At 50.8% G+C, this 19,687-nt stretch overlaps 1 long non-coding RNA gene across 1 annotated transcript; it reads right to left on the reverse strand.

The window, feature by feature from the left end:
• Positions 1 to 8,425: 8,425 nt before the first annotated feature.
• LOC141575095 (uncharacterized) lies at positions 8,426 to 19,684 on the reverse strand. The gene is made up of 5 exons (XR_012502430.1): positions 19,549 to 19,684; positions 14,502 to 14,583; positions 11,123 to 11,209; positions 10,625 to 10,775; positions 8,426 to 9,567 (listed from the first exon to the last, which is right to left on the reverse strand). It is a non-coding gene; the product is annotated as an uncharacterized LOC141575095 (long non-coding RNA).
• Positions 19,685 to 19,687: the final 3 nt, after the last annotated feature.

The following is a 19,687-nucleotide window of genomic DNA, read 5'->3' on the forward strand; positions in this document are numbered from 1 at the left end:
AAGGCTATAAAATACTTTTAATATATTCAAGAAAATAAGGAAATTATGGGAGAATAGACAACAGGGTAAAGACTTTCACCAGAGAAATATACTGGAATGTATTTTTAAGAGAAATCAAACAGATACTCTAGAACTGAAGCTTTCAGCTCTGGAAACAGGTAAACAGAGCTAATTAGGATCCCTTTTAAGTAAAACTTTCAGTAATGCCGGGTAAAATACAACAACAAATGTAACACAGAGCTAACTATGGAAAGAGAAGTTCCCAGGTGACAATACAAAGAGGACACTTAAAGCCCAGAGTGGTAATCTTGTGAGCTGATTCCACCACACCCTGCAGGGAAGGGGTTTTAATCTGCACATAAATAGAGATACAATGTCCATTTAGGAAAAAGGGTCCATACCAGATGTAGAAGACACTTCCTTTATATCTATATAGTCAGAGACAGAGATGTAAAGTGGCAGCAGAGGTCATAGTGACACAGGGCCCTGGGCCAAAGATTGTGAACACCTCTGCAAGCTGGGAAAGGTAGGAGGACGAATCCCTCCCTAGAGCCTCGGTGTGGAACGTAGCCTTGGCCACACGTTGGTTTTAGCCCACTGACAATGACTTTGCACTTCTGCACAATAGAAGAGTGAGATGATGAATGTGTATTGCTTTAAGCCACTGAGTCTGTGGTCCTTTGTTACAACAGCAAAAGGAAAGAAACTCAGGAACCAACATGAACATGAACCCCAAGCTGCCTGCTGTGCTGGCAGGAAGTTCTTTGTCTCTGATCCTGAGGGAGTCTCCTGTCTTCTGGCAGCATCCACAAACTACCTCATGCTAACTTGACAGCTTGCAGAGGGTTAAATCTTAACCCTGCACAGTTCTTCATATTTAGTTAATAAAAATGATGGTGTCATCATGGGTATTTTTCTATCTTTTAAATACCCTTCAGTCTTCTAATAAAGCTACCTCTAATTGAGAGACAGTGTAAATAGTTTTCAATCTTCATAATAAATAACTGTGGTTTTATTTGGTTATTTAAATTATGAATAATAATATTCACATTAGTAAAAGTTATTAAAATCAACATTGTTTAATGAAAATATCATTTCTTTTTGCATGAACATGTATTAACTACAATAAATGTTCCATGCTTTGTTCTACGATTTACTGTTAGAGCCTTAAAGAATAATATTTTCCTCAAAAGATATTATGGCAAAGGGATTTCTTTTGGTGGAGCAGTTCCTACATCAAATCTGGTGCATGGCTCAGGCCACTGGGAACCTAGAGTTGATAGAAATTAGGAGGCATTATAAACACAAAATGATTTTTAATGAATTAAACAACTGGATGTGTGAAAACAAAGAATCCGAGAATATTTTAGTGAAATAAATGTATTTTTCAGCTTAAGCAAGACACTGGGTGAATAAATCTAAAATGAAAAAACCACCCAGAGATCAGCAGTGAGTCATGCATGCAGTGTGACTGATCAAAACCAAGTTGTTTCCAAACCAGTGTGCAGGCTTGATGCCTTCATGAATCAAGTCTGTGTGGCACCAGGTCACCTCGAATACATTTTGATGAGGTATTTATAAGCCCTTCACCATCCCAGCACAAAGCCCACACATGAGCCACAAGACCATCACCTACACATCTGCAAAAGACACAGCATGGTGAATAGCACTTTTCTTGTTCAGTAGCCGGTGGCAGGGCACTGTGAGCAGACAGAGATACAGGGACACAGAGACACAGAGGCACTTCCCCTCACTCAGCTGATAACCTTCCGTGCATTCCTGGGGACAGGATTGTCATAAAATGCACCATGGATTGATCCTCCTCCTAGGAAAGGAACGGTAGGTCTGTCCTCAGGTTGGAGCAAGGGTGGCCGGAGGATCTCAGAAGAGCTGTTTCAGCACAACCAATAGAATTTTCGGCCACCGTGACCACGAGAGACAGGTCTCCTGCCATCCCGGTAGGCACTTGGGCTCCTGACAAAAGCTGGGCTCAGTAAAGGCTTGAGTAGAAGGCACAGACCTGAGGGTTGCCCCAGCAAGAGACAGGAGGTAGGGCCTGGTTTATACTGCTCTGGGTGTATCCCAGCCTCATCCGAATACGAAATCAGAAATTTGCAAAACAGCAGAGCTGGGATGGATCATCTACTCCAGACTCCTCACATTACAGTTTAAAGGGTGGCAGCCCTGGGAGGCAAAGCAACCTGCTAAAGGCAGAACGTGGAAGAGGCAGCGCGAGATAAAATGCACCGTGCCAACCCCTGTTCAAGGATGCTGACACTGAGTGTGGGGCCAAGGTTTCCAACGAGGAGAATGAGACAGTGTAAATACTTTGTTCCCCCCAAAACCCCAAATATTTTTTAATGGCACAAAACTCACCTTAACTAGCTCTCTACTGAGGGGGCTCTCTTCTGCTTCTTCGTCTTTCTGTCTGTCTCCATTTCTCTCTCTCAGACAAAAACACATACAATTTTGTGAAAAGGGACTTCCTGCCATACAAAGACAAAATTCATATCTTCAAAAATACACCTGACAATGCACGTTTCTCAATTCAAGTCTTTGTGTGGGGTCTGGGCAACTGGCTTATTTTCTAGAACATTCGGTGGTTCGAAAATCAGATCATCTTCCCCAAAGGAAGAGTTCTGGTCCGTGTTGATGAAGTTGGGGATGTCACATTTCATGAGCAATTTCGGCTCCTCCTCTGGCCACCTGCTTCATCTGATGGCTTCCTGGAGCCGAACATCAGTCAAGGGCTATGGTTGGGATACCAGCTTTGGCCTTGTCGAAGTGTCCCACTTCATTGACGTAGCTGTGAAAGATGGACCTAGATTCGTCATTGACCTGCCAGAGAACATCTTGGGCACCAGCGGTCTCCCAAAGTCTGACACAAATCTGTTCAGTCTGAATCTGTTCTCGGGAGAGTCTGCATTGCTATAAAGAAAACCAAAATAAAATATCGCTCACACTCTAGCTCGGTGACCTGAAGAATCATAGTTTTTGCCATCTACTGAGAGCAAACCCCTGCAGAGAGCATGCTGACAAGCACTGGAAGTGAAAGACATCGCTTCTGAACACATACAATTACACCCAAGGCAAAAGTCTCAAGTGAGGACCCTTGGAAAATCCTGAAAAGACATCGCTCCCTGAGAATCCTCAATATTGTTGTCTCGCACACCAGTGTTTCTCAGTGGGACAATCAGATCATCTTCATCAGATTTAGTTAAAGTGCTTCTTAAAATGCAGAATTCTGGTGTGCACACCCTCAGAGTCTCAGAGGTAAGGACGGGTAGTCTGTATTTTCATAGCCACCAAGATCACTAAACATGCTCAGGTTTAGCACCGCGGTCTACATCGGGTCACCTGAGCATCGACAATGCTGTCTCATGTGGTGGGGTGGCCATGTGTGTCAGGGTGCTGTCCTACCCACGTGACTCCCCTGATTCTCAAAACTCACAGTGCAGCCCCATTGGGCAAGAAATACCACCATTTCACAATGCATACTCAAGGTGCCCGACTGACAGATACAATCAGTGATAGGAGAGGGGACAAAACTCAGCTTCCTGATACCTTCTTTCACTTACTGTGGGACAAATGATCAATTCAATGGTAATAAATTAGTGAGTGAGTGAATAAGATGACTCGTTATTCCCACGAGTGCCTGGAAGAGCGAGCCTGGGCACACTGAGAAACGTAACAGCCCATCTACGTAATTGCCATCCTCCCCAGATCTATGTAAAGGTTATTACCACGCAGGCAGTGTCTCCTGAAGGGCAAGAATCATGTCTGAACACACTCTCAAATCCAGAACAGAACCTGACAACAATTAGGCACTGGAGTCTGTGTTTAGCGAGTGTGGAATCTCAGTGATTTCAGCTCTTAGACCTTGCCTTCCCATCCCACCCCTCATGATATGGCCCCTAAGACCAGTTCTTTCAGGGCTGGGGCCACGGAACCCATTTACAGGACTGGAAGAATCTGATCATATAAACCATCCCCCAGATTATCATCAAGTGTCACCTGCATTTCAGGGATCAGTAATTCCAGAAGCTTTGCAGTTCAGGCAGCTGAGGGATTTTTATATCAGCTCTGTCTTCTACTGTGACTGCCTGGGTGATATCCGACAAGGAATTCTCAAAAGCCTGAGCTTTTCCTTTCAGGAATAATCTAATTAACAAATCTCGCTGACCACTCAACCAATGTGATGTGAAGATCAATGATTTACACAGGAGTACAACATTCACTAGGTCGTGGATTTAGAATCAGAGAAAAATCATTTGAGAAAGATTGACAGAATTTAGCTTTAATGCAAATTTAAGTATTCTTACCTTTCAGTAAATCATCTTCCCCTACTTATCACTTCACCCAAGTTTAAAAGATATTTGAGAACAGGGATGAGTGTGCCAGCAATCTGTGACCCAATAACCTAAAATGTCACCTAGGAAAAAGAGAGGAGTAACACATTTTTAAAAAGCATGGTGAGGATGGCGGGGCCATCCCCCAACTCCACACTAAGGAGCTCTGAGTAATAGCTTTCCTGCCTGCCTGGAGCATCAGCTGATGTGAAAACCCACCCAGAAACCTCACTGTCCAGCAGCTCTTCCGTAACACAGGCTACACTTCCTCAGAATTAAGAATTGGGTCAAGTAACCCCTTCGCTGAAGAATAAAGACAAAGGAGAACAAGAGGTTTCTGCCCCTCCCCAGGGGAGAGCCCAGACCTTGGGCTGCATGCACTGCACCCACCTCCCAGGAGAAGAATTAACTGGAGAAGGTCTTTCTGCGAAACTGGGGCAGCAAAGTTTGAGATGGGAACAAATTGACCAGCTGGCCAGGGACAGCCCCCTTCGTCGCTGCCTTGGCAGCTGCCTCCTCCCCCTCAGCACATCCTGCCCACCTCCAGTGGCTAAGCTGTCAGGGAAACTGTGCTTTGGGACCTGGGGCAAAAGAGGCTGCCCCCAGGCCAAGCTGCGGAAGAGATGGGAGCTAAACCACCAGCTCCCAAGCGGCAGGCTCCATACCCCCCCCAACACCCCGCCGCCCCCTCACCCTACCGCAACCCCGGGGCAATATGGCCCGGAGAAACGTGACCTGGGAACGAGGGTCGGCCACGTCAGGCCTCCAGAGAGATGGGAGCTTATCCTCCACCTCGCCAGGGGCAGCCCCTCTCTCCTCTCCAACACCTGATCTCACCGCGCCCACCTCCCAGGAGCAACCTGACCGGGTGTGGGGTGTCAGGCGAATCTTGCGCGGGAGAGGCCATCCCCAGGCCAGGTCAGTGGAGAGGAGAAGAAGTGGCCCCATTAGGCGGGGCAGCCGGACATCGCAGCTGCCTCTGCACTTCGACCGCATCGCGCCCTTCTCCCAGGAGCAAGCTGACCTGGAGACGAGCATCCGGCTTCTTGGGCAGCAGAGGACGCCCCCAGGATTGGCAGCGGGGAAGAGGAGAGCAAATTGACAGGCTCAGCGCTGCAGGTCTTCTACCCCCGCCGTCGCCACCCCCGCACCTTAAAGGCACCGCCAAGGGCACCCCTCCCCCAGCAGGTTGAATGGGACAGGTGTGTCTGGTGATCTGGGGGAGGAGAGGCCACTCCCACACCAGGCAATCGGGGAGACGGGAGCCAATCCACCAGCTCCCCAAGGCAGCCACCTACCCCCGCAGCAGCCACCTCTCTTGACCCCTGACCTCACGGTGGCCTCCTCTAGGGAGCAGGCTGACCTTGAGATGGACGTCCGGCGAACTTGGGACAACAGAGACAGCCCTCAGGGCAAACCAATGGGGGGAAATGGGAGCAAATGGACCGGCTCCATGGGAAAACCTGCCGCTGCTGCCACCACCCCCAACGTACCACGCCCGCCTCCCGGGGTCAGGCCGACTAGGATACACGTGTCCCGTAACCCAGGGCAACAGAGACCGCCCCCAGGACAAGCCGCGGGGAAGATGGGAGCAAATGGGCCCGCTCCCCCGCTGCAGGCCCCCGACCCCCGCCACCCGTGCACCCTGACTACCCTGCCTCCCGCCCCCAGCAGGCAAAGTGGGACAGGGGTGTCCGGGGACCTGGCGCAGCAGATGCCGCCTGCAGGCCACGCGGCACTGACATGGGAGCTAATACACAAGCTACCCCGGGGCAGCCTCCCTATCCCCGCAGCCACCACCTTACCAGCCCCCTGACTGCACCGCACCCATCTCCCAGGTGCAACCTCACCTGGAGTCGGACCGCAGGCAAATCTCCGGCGGCAGAGGTCGCCCTCAGGCCAGGCCGCGCGGGACAGAAGAAATGGAGCTACTCCCTGGAACGGACCCCCTCCCCCTGCAGTCGCCGCCGCCGCCTCCCAGGGGCAAGCTCACCTGGAGACCCGCGTCCCGCCTCTACGGCATCAGAAGCTGCCACTGGCTCCGCCGCGGGGGAGAGCTGAGTGAACTGACCGGTTTCCGCGCGGCAGTCCCCCTAACCCCGTGGGCCCCACACATTAATGGCACCGTCCCGACTCAGCAAGCTGAGTGGGACAGGCGTGTACGGTGACCAGGGGCAGCAGAGGCCGCTCCCAGGCCCGGCAGCCGGGAGAAGGCAGCTATTCCACCAGTTCGCCAGAGGCAGCCGAGCTCCGCCCCCCTGTCGCTGCCGCTGCCCCCTGACCTAACCGCCCCACCTCCCAGGAGCAAGCTTACCTGGAGTCCAACATCTGGAGAATCTCCAGCGGCCAAGGCCCCCCTAGGCCAAGCTGCAGGGAAGAGAAGAAATCGACCGGCTTGCCCTGGCAGCCTCCCACGCACCGCCGCCTCCGCCTCCCCAAACGATTGCACTAGCCTCCCGGGGTCAGGCTGACTGCGAGGATGTGCACTTGCCTTCTAATCCTGGCCACGTGAATGAGCACCTCCCTGCATCCCTACACTCCCTGCACCTCTGCACCCCTGCCACTATCTGCACTTCTGCACTGCCTGCACTTCTGCACCCCTGCACCCCCGCATCCCCTGAACTTCCTGCGCCCTCCACAGCCCCTGCACCCCTTTCACCAGTTACACTTTTGCACTGCCTACACTCCTGCACCCCTGCATGTCCCACACACCACCTCTTGGGCCTGTGGCAGAGTCTCTGCTGTTAGACCAATGCACAGGAACTCACATCTTTGCCAGTATATGATGCATCAGTGGACGTCTGGGGTTGGCTGCAGGAAGGTACATGTTCCCGGTCACTAGCCTGGGCCACTAGGGTGATCTCTCTGAGGTCACCAAGGGCAGGCTCAGAGATGCTGTTTTCCGGGAAGAGAGGAGTTGAAACAGGTCTTGAGGGCAGAGCTGTGCTCACCAGGCCGTCCACGCTTCATGTTTTACACAGGGCTTCGGAGAAGTGAAATTGATCCAGCCAAGTAAGACCGGCCTGCTGTACGCCCACCTCAGTCCTGGGCTTTGAGTCAGACCGACTGGCTCCCACCCTCACGGCCCAGTTTTGGTACCTGAATGGTCCCTTTGAGGCATCCCATCAGTTCTCATGAAGAAGTCTGGCTGCTTCCACCCCATGGCCCTCCCTCCTGTGCTGGCCTCAGGAAGTTTCCTTATTTGGGGAAGAAGGCAGCCCACCCCCTACCCCACCCCTCACCATGCTCTCACCCAGGCTGCTGCTCTCTCTGCCCATCAGAGTCTGGAAAGCCATCCCTCTTCAGTTATGTCCCTTCTGAGATGAACTTGCTTCCACTCAATTCTAGGCAAGGATGCACCATGGAATGCACTGGGTAAGAGAACCAAAATAAATACTTTCTTCTGTGAGGTTTTCTGTTTATCTACTGGGATGGGCTGTGTGTAGTTTGCTACAGCTATTGGTGTGAGAGTCTAAAACAGCCTGTGTGTCCTTGTTTTCATCTCCCCGCTGTCTTTGGGTTTTCCCTTGACACTCCTGAGACATTTACTTCTTTTAGTTTTATTCCTGTTATTACACAGGGGCCCTACTGACATGGAGGTAAGGTGTTGGGGGAGCAGGACAGAGCAGGGCATCTGTAGTCCTGTGATTAGTTCTCATTGAGCCTATGCCCTGAGCTGTGACCTCCACAAGTGTGTCTCTTTCCCCCCACCCCAATTTGGGTGAGACAGAAGGGATTTCCCTTCTCCCAGGTTGGTTAGGCTCTGGTAAAATAATTTCTCATTAAAAAAACAAACAAACAACAAACAACTTCCCCAAATGAAACAGAATGTTTTGGGTATATTTCAATAGAGTTATTTTCTCCTTTCCAGGCAGGAAGCATGAGGAGTTATCCTCTGAGGCCTTCATTCTGAGAACAGGACACGGTCCTGGAGGTAAAATTCATGAAAAAGAGCAGGGGGCCCCTCTGACTGGCCCCCTGGAGTTGTCACACTCGGACTTCCCCACGCTGAGACTTCCACTGGCCTCAGGGACCTGTTAAATCTGCCTGCCCTGGGGGTTGTTACAAAAGCGGGTTCTGCCCTGGGAGCTGTGACTCGCCAAGCTTGCCTGGCTGCCTCTCTGTGTTGGGAGCAGATTTTCCCCTCATTTTTCTGGGATCTAAGAATTACAGTGGGATTGCAGCTCCCTCAGCTCTGGTGTTGTTTTCAGGACAGAAGGAGCAATTTCTGAGCTCCACACGAGCTGGAACAAAGTCTGGAATCCTCCCCTCCTCTGCCTCCGTGCAATAAGTGGCTGTGGTTCTAGCCGAGTTTCTGAAGATGTGGATTTAAACACACACATCCCAGCCCCTACAGGAGCACACAGTCCCATAAATCCCCCCAGTTTCCACTGGTAACTACTGAGCTGATGGGGACACGGGTTTCGGGTCCACAGAGGCCTGACTGCACTACTTGCTCCGTGGCCTATTAACGTGGTTGCTCTGGGTCTTGTCTGAAGTGGCTTGCTTACCGCACCTGGTACATGGGAAACACAAAATAAGTTCTAGAAACTTCACTTTTTCTCCCTCCAGGGCCTTCAAACATAGAAAGTATTAAGTGAACTCAGACGGCCTAGTCACCGCAATGAGGTCCGTCCAGCCTGGCTCTCCTGAGTGATGGGCACTGACTTGCACCTTAACTCGGAACAGTAGGGGAACCGCCTTCTTCTAACTGGGCCTCTCCCCACACCGGGCACGCCCTCAGCTGAGACGGTGTCAACTCCCCCATTGAGGTGTGTGCTGGTGGCTTCAGTGTGACCTGGCCCTGCCGGGATATGAACCTGCAGTGAGTGAGGTGGAGGGTCGGGTGGAGAGGGGTCCCTTCTGGGGTGGCAGGGGGCCCGGTAGCACCCAGCCCGGCCTGGTGCCTGGGGCTCCCTAACACCTCCTACAGCTCCTGGGTTGGCTCCGGTCCTGGCCAATCCATACACCCTCCCAGCATCTTCTCATTAAGTCCCTTTTTGCTTTTATCAGCGAGAGGTGGCTTCTGTTGCTTGTTCAGTGAAACAGTACATAGGGAAACCAGACTATTTCTAACATCAGTAAAATACCAACCTCAGTTATCTCGCCGGGCAGACCGTGCAGCACAAAGGCCTGCACAGGGCTGTGCGAACGGCTTACGTGAAGGGTCCTCATCATCTGTCTTCAGAGATGCAGAAGCTGGTGGTTCAGGTAAAACCTCAGGGAGGGATTGAGGAATCCAAAGCTGGTTGGTTTCAAAGGCTAACTGGTCAGACCAGACCCCTGAGCTGTGGTCAGAAGCCTAGCTCAACATCACGCAGACTCAGCACCCTAAGTGCCAGGTGGGGGCGGTGGTGTTCCCTTTGCAGGCTCTCATTGGGGATTCACTGTAGTCCCTTAAATGCAGCAGAGATTCCAGCCCCCTTAGCCCCCACCCTGCGTGTTCCATGACACAAATCCCGGGAGTGTTTAATTTTCATCTTTGTTTAGGAGGATGAAGGAGGGGCAAGAGGAGACATAAATTCATACTGACTGACACAAGGTCACAGCCAGTACCTCCTCCTTGGAGAGATATGTGCTCCCAAAATGGTGGCTGGGGGGCTGGGGGGAGACCCTCCACTGGTCCCAGAGGGACTCCCTCATCTGGCCACAACTGATGGGTTGGACAACAGATCCAGAGGGAGACAGAGCATCTTTCCTGGGAATTTGGAACTGACACACAGAAATCAAGTTCACTCATCTGGGGATTGGCGAGGGTGAGGGGCGGTGGTTGGAAGTCAAATGAAACCAGAGCATGAGAGAAAGTTAGAAGTGAAAGAGAGAGAGACAGAGAGACTGAGCTTGTGAGAGCAAATAGTCAGAAAGAAGGAAAACAATCAGGGGACAGAGGAATTCCAGCTCTTGACTGTCTAGTTTGTCCTAGCCCATCAACGACCCCGCGGGATGGTTAATAAAATTCCAGTTTTGCAGATAAGGATAAAGGCTGAAAGAGGTGGGGGCTGGGTTTGGGTGCACAGTTAATTCAAGTGCCGCTGGACCCCTCATTTCCCATTGCCTGAGGGCACTGTAATCCTCACTGGGAACCCTGCGGTCCCCTGACAGCCCAGCACCCTGATCAAATGGCCCCTGCGGGAGTGGGAACCCCTCTGAGGGTGAAGAGTTCCCTGAACCGAGATGCCATGCATCAGCAGGCTCCTGCACACCCCAGGTTAACATCTCCACAGCTGTGCAGTCTCCCGACCCACTTCCCTCCCTGCCAGGCACCCCTTCCTTACCACCGAGTGTACTGCAGGAATTCAGACACAGGGATGCCCAAAGCAACACGAGCCCACCGGCTATACAAACAGCAGACTCCCAGCCCCACCTGGGTTCCGAGGGGACAGTAGGCGTCCTCAGCTTCCATGTGTCTAAGACAATCTTCTTCAGCTGGTGGTTATAGAGAAAAATAAAAGGTCCAAAACATAGTTCAGTGAGGAATTCCTCCAAGGACCTGACTCCAGAGACTACAACCAGGGGTCCCTACCCCCCGGACTTGGGGTGAAGGTGGATTATTGATCAGCACAACATCCGGTGGCCCAGCTCCTCAACTTGGCTGCCCAGAGTGGGCTGGGGGAATGGGTAAAGCCAGGGCACTCAGGAAGAGCACAGAGGACCTGATCTCCCCTCTCCGCACTTGTAAACCCTTCCTCAAATCTCAAGGCATCTGACAGAGAGCAGCCACCACAATAAGGAGATGCTCCCATCTCTTCACTCACTCCAGTCTGTTCACTTACGTGCTGAGCATCCACTGGGTCCCAGGACATGACACATAGGATGGCCGATGGGACAGGCTTGGTCCTTCACCCTGGACCCTGTTCAATCTGATGGAAGAATGATCACTCATAAAGAGTTTCTCAAAATTATACAGAGAGCAAAGACAAACTGCAGAGTGAACCAAATTTAAAAATATATATGAAGATCCCCCAGTCTCCCCGCCTAAGGTTAACAGCATAAAGCAAAAAGATCTTGCCTTTGATCACCAAGGAAGTTGTCACCCCCTCTCAGGTGGAAAGGACAGTTATTCTTTGAGCAGGACACAGAAGTGCTTCATCGGATTGGACCAGGGCATCTACAGTCATTCAGCAAATGTGTATAAGCTCCTACTACGTACGGGAATCTCCTAACTAGACCAATTCACAAGGTTCTCGGGCTTTATCAGTCAACAAAATAGACATGACTCCCCATCACTGGGGGCTCAGAGTTTTAGTAGAGGAAACAGGCAGCATGTTGGGGGTAGTAAGAGCTTGGAAAAATTAAAAAAAAAAAAAGAGTGATATGAGCAATCTCCGGTGATGGCGGTGGGGTGGGAGGCAGGCAGGAGGGAATAAGGCAATCCTGGCAGATCTCACGGAGTAATGAACTTGAAGCAGAATAGATCCGGAGGAAGAAGGAAGAACCGGAGCCAGAGGCCCCCTGAGTGAGGGGGAGAGTGTGGGCAGAGAGGCAGAGCACGCCGGGTCCTGAGGCCTTTGTGACGACTTTGGCTCCTAATGAAATGATGACCCGTTTAGTGAGTTTTGAGGGGAGGGGTGATATAGTCCAACTTAAGCTTTTGTGTTTGTGTTTTTTTGTGGGAGGTAATTTATTTATTTTAATGAAGGTGCTGGGGATTGAACCCAGGATCTCTTTTTTTTTTTAACATTTTTTATTGATTTATAATCATTTTTGAACCCAGGATCTCTTGCATGCTAAGCATGCGCCCTACCACTGAACTAAACCCACCCCATCAATGTATGCTTTTGCAGGCTCCCTCTGACTCTGTGTGGATGAGAGATTGTAGGAAAGCAAAGATGGAAACAGGAGGCTATTGGTGTCCAGGAAGGGCTGAAGGTGGCTCTTAGGAGGGCGGGGAGCAGGGAGCAGGTGGTTAAGAAGACAGAATACCCAGAATTTTCTAACAAGCTGGATTTGCTGTCTGTGTGTGTAAGAGAAAGACAGAAAGAACATTGTTCCAACATCTGGACCTGGACAATGGGAGGGATGTCCTCTCCATCCACAAGGGATGGGACAAGGTGGGGCTGAGCAGGTGGAAAGGGGCTGGTATCAGCTCAGTTCTTCAATGTCATGGTTAAGGTGTGTATTACATATTGCCACAGAAATGCCTAATAGGTAGAGGAGTCTGTTTTCTTTTTCTTTTTAACATTTAAAAAATATAATTTAAATGTATTAATTGTATTATGTGAATGATTTGGGAAGTTTGTTTCATGCCAAGGTATATGTTATATATAGCCAAATGGAAAATATATCAGAAAGGGGAGAAATGAGGGCTTTCACATAAACTGACTGTCCATAATGTAGGTAAAATTTCAATAAAACCAGTGTTCAGTGCAAAAACCTCATCTTGGTGTTACATAAAAATAAATGAAAAAGGACTATGTTAATATATCATTATTTCATGTTACATAATAGCCCCAAACAAACACACTGATTAACTATGAGGCTTGTAGAAATGCTATTCGCTTTTTTCACATAAATACAGAAATGCAGAAAGGTTCTAAGGTAGAATAAGCATCTTAGTGGAAATAATACAGATTTGAGCATTTTACATGATATATATATTTACTGATACAAAATTTGGAAAAGTAATTACATAGTAGAACATATGTATGAATGTGAAAGCAAGATTAATGAAAGAAAAAGAATGTGAGTCTCAGGGATAAAGGTCCAGATGGAAAGGGCAAATCAGGGAGTTTTGGAGAAATCGAGAAATTGATGGCATGCCAATTTCCAAGGCTGGGTTGCTTCCACCAAAGGAATAGCAGAGAGAGAGATGAGAGGCCCAGGAGCCAACCCTGGGGCACACCCACAGTGTATGTTTGGGAAAAAGAGGAGACATTGGCAAAGGACCAGCCAGTAGACCAAAAGCAGAAAACAGACAGAGCGATGGGCTGGAGTTTAAGTTAAGCAGGAACACGGGGGAGGAGGGATGGAAGAGCTGGGTCAAATGCTGCCGAGGGTCTACGCATGATGAGGACTGAAAATTGACCGCTATATTTAGCAACGTGTGGTCACTGATGGCCTTGACAGGGCAGTTTCCATAGAGCGAGGGATCAGGGGAAGAGCCAGAGTGGGTGTAAAAGGGGATGGCTCAAGAGAAGATGCAGACAGTGAGTTTAAACAACTCCTTAAAGATTTGCTGCAAAGACACAGGGTGGCAATTGGTGGGGGTGAATTAGGGTCAAGGAGTGCTGTTTGTTTCTTTTAAGAAGATGGACGTTTATATACTGATGGGAGCCAACTAGCAGAACAAAATAGATGAGGTAGTGAAAGAGAGGATGGTTTTGGGAGTGACAACCCAGAGAAGATGGGAGGGATGGGGCCCTGGGGACTTTTCGAGGAATTGGCTTTCGATGTCACCTGTAATAAGAGGTGGGGCACCGAGAGTGAGGTCACAGACAACACTAGGTGAGCGGATGTGCTGGGAGTTGCTTGTGAAACTTCTCTTCTGTTGGCTTGTTTGCTTGTTCAAAGTAGAAAAGTAACCTTACCAGCTGAGGGATGAGGAGGAAGAAAGAGTTACTGGAGCCATGAGAAGAAGATAAGAAAGAGCCTTCCAGGGAGAATGGGACAGTGAAAAGAGCAGGGGGAGATGGGGGAGTGCGCTCCCAGAAAGTTACATTTTCTCTTTGACGTCCCCAAATGTGTGATGTGTGATTACCCTTCCTGCTGTCTACGAAATAAAAATTAAGTATGGTTCAGAGGAAATGCCATTTCATTCTAAGAGGCTACCTGTTTCTCAGGAATGGCCATCTTAAACTGCAAATATTACAAAAAATGTTGAAAAGATGAACCTGTGTACCTAAAATCCCCTATTTTCTATTAATCTGTTTACTATTTAATTCCCCTATCAATAACTCATAACCAATAATGCCATGATGGAGGTACACTGATGCTTAAAAGGAAATGAGATCTGTATCCTTTTCCTAAATTCCATGGCTTCCTTAATATACAGTTCCCCTTGGAATTTAGGAATGTCTGGTATAAGAAGTGAGAAACAGTTTGAGAAAATCCCGGCTCAGAATTACACAGCACAACCGCATCTCAGAAGTATATACAGCCGTAAAGAATTTTAGAAGCAAAACTCCGTAACTACTCTTAAAGACTTTTGCAAACCTGGGCCTGCCCAGATGTTTCCAAACTGGAAAGGGACTCCAATCACTTGCCTGGTACCGGACCAGAGGCTGGCCAGCCTTTTCTGTAAAAGCGAGAGAGTAAATATTTTCAGTTTTGCAGATCATTTTGTTGTAACCATGCAGGTCTGCAATAAGAAAGCTAAGAGCACTGGGAGACAGGAAACAAATGGGCATGCCCACACCCTCCCTTCCACTCAGGGCAGCTTCTCTGTGGTGGGCAGTTTTGCCACAATAACTTGTTTCTTTGTTTCCATTGGTTTCTTTTTTTCCACCTTACTGCTCAAGCTCAGAAATTCAGGTGGTCCTGGTCCTTCAGCATCCATGCAGAGAGAAGGCTGAGTGGGGTTGGGAACCCCACCTGATGGAGAAGAGAGATTGCTGGGAGGGACACTACGGTGGCCACAATGACACGAGACAATCACACCTTCTGGGGTGAAAGGGAATGAAGACAAGGGAGGGACAGAGCAGTGGGACCCCTAGGTCGCCTGCCAGGCTTTCTCTCCCTCCACAGCCACCCTGGGTGCCTGGGGGGTGTTGGGATTCAGCTACGGTGATTAGGCTGAAGGGACTCAATATAAAGGACCATCCAGCTCCTCACTAGGTTCCAAACGCAGCCCCTCAAAGTCCACCCTCTGAGTTTCTGGAACTCAGCTGGAAGAATAAATGAGCAGGCCAGATCCAGAGCCCAAGCCAAACACGACGGTGGTCACGTGGGGTTGTAACCCCATGCTCAGTGGTAGGGGACGCCTTGCAAATCTGCAGAAATCCCTGTTCCACCTCATTCCTGGGGGAAACCCCAGATCTCCTTCTGCTCTGTCTGTTCTTCTCTTGATGCTATTGTCCTGGATGGATGCAGAGTCTTTGAACCTGGCCCTCCAAACGTACATAAGCAGCCTGTTCGATAAAACAAATTATGCACTTTTTCACATTTGCCAGTTTTTTGATTCCAGAAATTTTGCGGGACTCATTCTCACAGTCTCCTGTGCCCCCACCACTTGGTGGCCCTCTGCTCATGGAAACACCATTTCCCACAACTGCACCCTGCCTCCCAGCTGGTCAGAGGGGAAAGTCCCACAAAGACACAGGTGATTGTGAGGATCCTGTCCCCCAGCAGAAAGCCTACTCCTGGAGCCACGGACAGGGATCTGGCCTCCTGAGCCGCTCAGCTCTAATTCAAAGCCTAAACTGGGGGCCCCTAACATTGCTGACTGACTTTCTGAGTCACCTGGACTGGAGGGGCCTGATTTATCTTTCCAGGAATGGATGTAGTGCAGCCTCCATTTTCAGGGCTGATATTGACGATGGATCTAGTTCCCCCCACTGCACCGCAGGAAGGAGAGGCCCTTCCATCCCACAGCTTGGAAACCCAGCCCAGGTAAGTTCTGAAGCAGTGTATTGCTGCCAGGTCCAGTATCCCTGCAGAGTGGCCTCTGTCCCTGAATGAGCCCCTTACCTGGGCCTTTTCTGCCCCGACACAACCACACCCCAGTCTGTGCCAGAGATCTGGGGCTCTGTGTGTCCAGGGCACACAGTTGGGACCTGAGCCAGGTGTCCCCTGGGCCTCAAGGGGGAGAGGTCTGCCTCTGCATCAGGGGAAGGTGATCCCTCATGGCTGGCAGGACGCTCTCAATATGGACCTCCAGGCGCCCAGGGAGCAGTTTCCCTGCAGGTGTTAGAAGCCATCATCAGGAGGGCAGGCCCCTCTTTGTGCAGACCATCCCGCAGTGCTGGGCCCACGTGCTGACCACAGAAACCTACATGTCCCCAGGTTACCCCAGGCAACCTCACAAATTCGTCACTTGGTGACCTGGGTACCACGGGATCATTGGCCATCCCATGAGGGTGGTCCTTGCAGGCATGGACTCCAGGTGCTCCCGTTAAGAAATCCCCCTGGGTTTCTGTGGTCACAGAGCCCACACCAGAAGATTCTAGTCCTGCAGTGACCACCACAGCAGTCACCTCCCCTGTGCATGTCCAGGAACAAATGACAGCAATTTATTGCCAGGAATCGTGATGAACAAGGGGGTGGGATTCCATACTAGTTTTAGGATCCTGGTAACTCACTCTGCACCCCAAAAAGCATCCATGAGAAATGTGTTTATTGGGATATCTGTGCCCCTAGAAGAGCTGTTCCTCAGGGCTCCTGGGACCCTCCAGCCCCTCTCAAGATTCTCAGAGCTTGGGTCTAAATTTCTATCTCCCTCCTTTGGTGTACAGCCACCTGTGTCTCGTGATCACAGGTCACTTTATTGCATGACTTGGCATGTTCTTAGTTCTCGTCCTCCACCCCTGCACTAGACTCCCACGATGTTCCCACTGACCCTTGGCTCCCTGGGTGGGTCAGGGGGCCCTAAGTCTGCACCCTTCACTCTCCTCCTCTACCCGCAACTCTGAGGCCACCCCTAGGTGGACTGGAAGGTGTTTGTAAATGAGTCTTACACAAGGACATGACTGGACAAAGCAGGGCTCCACCCCCGGAAAGCACACCTGCTCCCTTCTCTGATGAGGACCCCACAGCCCCACATTGCCTCCAGGGGTCTACTCAGCACACAGTCCCCCAGTTCTGGGCAAGGCGTCTCCCTGGAATCCTTGCTTCCAGGCAGAGTCTCTCTGTCCTTCTGAGTTTAGAGTTGTTCCCATGTTCCTGAGCACCAAGGTGCCCAGCACAGACCCTTCACTGACCTGGAGAGACAAGGAAGATATGTGGCCACAGGTATCACAGGACACACCTGCTGGGACCCCAGGCCAAAGGGCCATCCTTCTGCCTTCTCAGGTGTGGATCCCGTGGTACCTTTTTGCAGGGGGCCCAAATGGGGAGTGGGGCCCAAAGCAGTTCATGGGGCTCTCTGGGCAGGGAAGACTTGGGCCAGGCAGCCTTGCCTGGTTTCCCTCCTGGGGCACTCTGAAAACTCCTGCTCCTCTGGCTGTGGCTGGAGGCCCCCCAAATTTCAGGGCGGGGCCCTTTCTCTCAGCCTCCACTGCCTCCAAAGCCACGCTGGAGCTGGCATGGGGAAAGAGCTTTCTTGCCCTCTTGTGGCCAAGCTGCCAGAGGTGGATGCTGCGGGGAACTGGAAAGAGTTAGCAGTTGCTCAGATGTGAGTGGTTAGGCAATTTGACACCCTGTCAACTAGCCTTAAACATTGGAAAGAGGGCTTTCCCGGGAAAGCTGGAAGTTACTTTCAGTAATTTGTTTAAAGATTTCTTTTTTTTTTCCCTTAAAGACTCATAAAACCTCTCCCAGGTCATTCCTGGTATGGACCATTATCCAGGGATCAATCGGGAAATGCAGGAGGAGAGGGGTGGGGGTTGGGGAGAGGGTAGGTGAGATCAGAGCCCACAGAGAGGAGATGCCCCTCCCAGGAGCCACAAACTGGGCAGTGGCTGCTGGCATCCAGCTCTCCTGTTCTCAGGCCCATTTCATCTGTGGGGTGTTTCCAAAAGAAACAATGGTGGAAGGGCCATGGAGGACCCCTAGACCTCCCAGAATAGACAGGGGGAGCAGAGTCACCATGCTGGCCCAGAGCTTGGAGACAGACCTGCAGTGGAGACCACAGGTCTTCTGAGAAGCCAGTTTCGAAATAAAGGCAGTATGTGCTGGAATACCCATTTCGAGCAATTGCTTCACCATAGACATGTAATTTACATAGTTCTTCTCACCACGAAACTGTGTTCCCAACACGCTACATGAATGACGGCTTCAACACACATTCATTTCTGAGATGTGAACAAGTGTAGAGCCGCTCATTCGTCCAGCATAATGGGCATGGTTACACCTAGGAAAGCTTACCAAGATTTCTCAGCAACAGCCAATTTCGAAATAAAGGCAGTGTGCGCAGGAAAAGCCGGTTGGAGTGAGGGCTTCCCCATACACATGTAAGTTATATAGTTCCCCTCACCATGAAACGCTGTTCCCAACATGATACATGCATGAAGGTTTTGACACACATTCAGTTCTAAGAAGTTAGCATGTGGAGAGCCGCTCTTTCATTCAGCATAAAAGGCCTGGTTACACCCAGGAAGATTTACTCAGATGTCTCAGCTGGTTCCTTCACCCAGATTCAAAATAAAGGCCGTTTTTGCTGGGAAAGCCTGTTGGAGCGTGTTCAGAGCTGTTTCGGGCTCTGTCCCAGCTGGAGGGTGCAAACCCCAACCTCCAGAATGAGGGACAAGGACCCCACCAGCCAGGTGGTGTTGCCTTTGCTGTGGAACAGTGATCTTTGGGTTAGATATTTTGCAGCTCTCTCTAAAACCTGTTTTGACTTAAGTTTGCATCCTAGTCACCAGTTTCAGGGCAACAGAAAAAGCATATCCTACATCCCTTTGCACTGAAATCTTCCCAAAAGAGCAAATATTTGCCCATGAAAATACCAGCTGCTCTTCTAAGGCCCCCTAAATACCCAGCAGTGTGGCCAGTGCACTCTTGATCAGGAACAGGATGAGAGGGACCAGCGGTCTTCCAGCAGGCTTGGCCTGGTGTGGCAGCTGCGCTGTGGGTCCGTGGTGGGAGGGCCATTCAGGGAATCCTGTTTGAGGGGCCTCTGTGCACGTCTGCATTATGCTCTGAGGTTTCATACAAAGCTCCAGGCATCCTAACTGGTCAGATACAGCCCCCACCCTCGGGCTGGAACCACCAGGACCTCAGTACCTGTAACAGGGACGGTGCCCGGTGTGGGGAGAGGTCATGGGACACTCTGGGGGCAGGGGTAGTGGTGCTGGGGAAGGCAGGGGGTGCAGTGAATGGTGGAGGGAGCAGGGTCCCTTGCTTGGGGGTGAGAGTTCTTGGGGAGACCACAGAGCATGGCACACACAATCCCCACCCCATACCCCAAATTCCTAGCCCCGCCAACACAGGGGCTTCTCTGAACACTCTCACCGTGGCTAGCCTGTAAGACCGCACCTAACCCGGCATCTGGCACCCCTGCCCTATCTCCCCTCTTAGGACAGATCCCGTCTCCTTGGAAACTGCCCAGCAGCGTGAATTCAAGGCCGGCAGCGGGCCTGGAGGATCTGCACTTCAGGTGCCCTACCTGGCCAGCCGTTTGTGCCTTGGCTCAGTCCTCTATCTTGCCCAACGGCAGCCTGGGTCCACGTCCGGTGCAAGGGGAGGCCGCGGAGCCCAGGCTGAGCCACACACATGGACAGGTGAGGGTGCCCCCGCCCCGCTGC

Source organism: Camelus bactrianus, chromosome 26 (assembly GCF_048773025.1).
Source record: "Camelus bactrianus isolate YW-2024 breed Bactrian camel chromosome 26, ASM4877302v1, whole genome shotgun sequence".
Lineage (NCBI taxonomy): Eukaryota > Metazoa > Chordata > Mammalia > Artiodactyla > Camelidae > Camelus > Camelus bactrianus.